The sequence below is a fragment of the Nannospalax galili genome, unplaced genomic scaffold, assembly GCF_000622305.1.
Source record: "Nannospalax galili isolate Female #2095 unplaced genomic scaffold, S.galili_v1.0 scaffold580, whole genome shotgun sequence".
NCBI classification, from domain to species: Eukaryota; Metazoa; Chordata; class Mammalia; order Rodentia; family Spalacidae; genus Nannospalax; species Nannospalax galili.
The window spans coordinates 3,188-4,248 of NW_008345762.1; positions in this window are offsets into that span (position 1 = coordinate 3,188).

Here is a 1,061-nt window from a genome sequence, read left to right on the forward strand (position 1 = left end):
AAAGTAAATTTTCTATTGACTTATTACACTCCTGGATGGATCCATTTGGCCACAAATCTGGCTGTCAATTCATAGGAGAGATGGTCACACTGGGATCTCTTAATTGTACCATTGAGAACAGAGTTGTAAAGAGGAAAGCCAATTACAGAGAAAAGACCTCCTGGTATTTGCTCTCTGGTTGTTGTGGAGTCATTGTCCTGGAGTGGCTGTCCCTGCTGGTTTAAGGCCCTGCGCTGCCATGTCCCTTCTGAATCCAAGTTCATTGTCCATATTCTTCTCAGAATAACAGGATTGCAGTTTTGGAAAGAGGGAATCAACTCTTAAAAGTTGTACTTTGTTCAATACATGTGTGCAGCTGCATGAGTATACACACACACACACACACACACACACACACACACATACACTATAAATGTAATAAAATTGGGGGTTTTGTTGAGACACTACATAGTATTGGTTGGCCTGGAACTCACTATGTTGTCCAGGCTGGCCTCAAACTTAGATAGAAGAATCACCCCTGCATTCTGAGTGCTAGGATGAAAAGCAAGGGCCACCACGCACTGCTAAATTCTTTTTAAAGAAATAAGATATTATAGAAACGGAAATATCTCACCTATATTCTGTCTGATTTCTTGCCCTCAAAATTATATTTTTCCATTTATCTTTGAGTGTGAATCTCTAATGTCTCCTTTCTTGCTGAGTATTACTCCATTCTATGACAATGCAACAATGTATCCTCATCACGACTGATATTAGTTCTTTCTCCTTCAGGACTATTACTTGTGGTGCTACTATGACCACACTTTGTGTGCCTTTTTTGTACAGGATTGGAAACGTGATTAGATGCACACATAACACTGTAGTTGCCAGGTTGAACTGGATGAATTCCTTCAGCTTCCCCCAGATAGCACCACCTTTTTTCCCAATGTTGTGTGAATTCACTTCTTGTCAATGGTGTGTAGGTGCTCAAAACCCTTTCCAATGCCTACAATGTCAAGTTCTAACATTTTTCATGATGGCATTTTAAATTACAGCATTAACTTCCAGTTCACTACTTCATA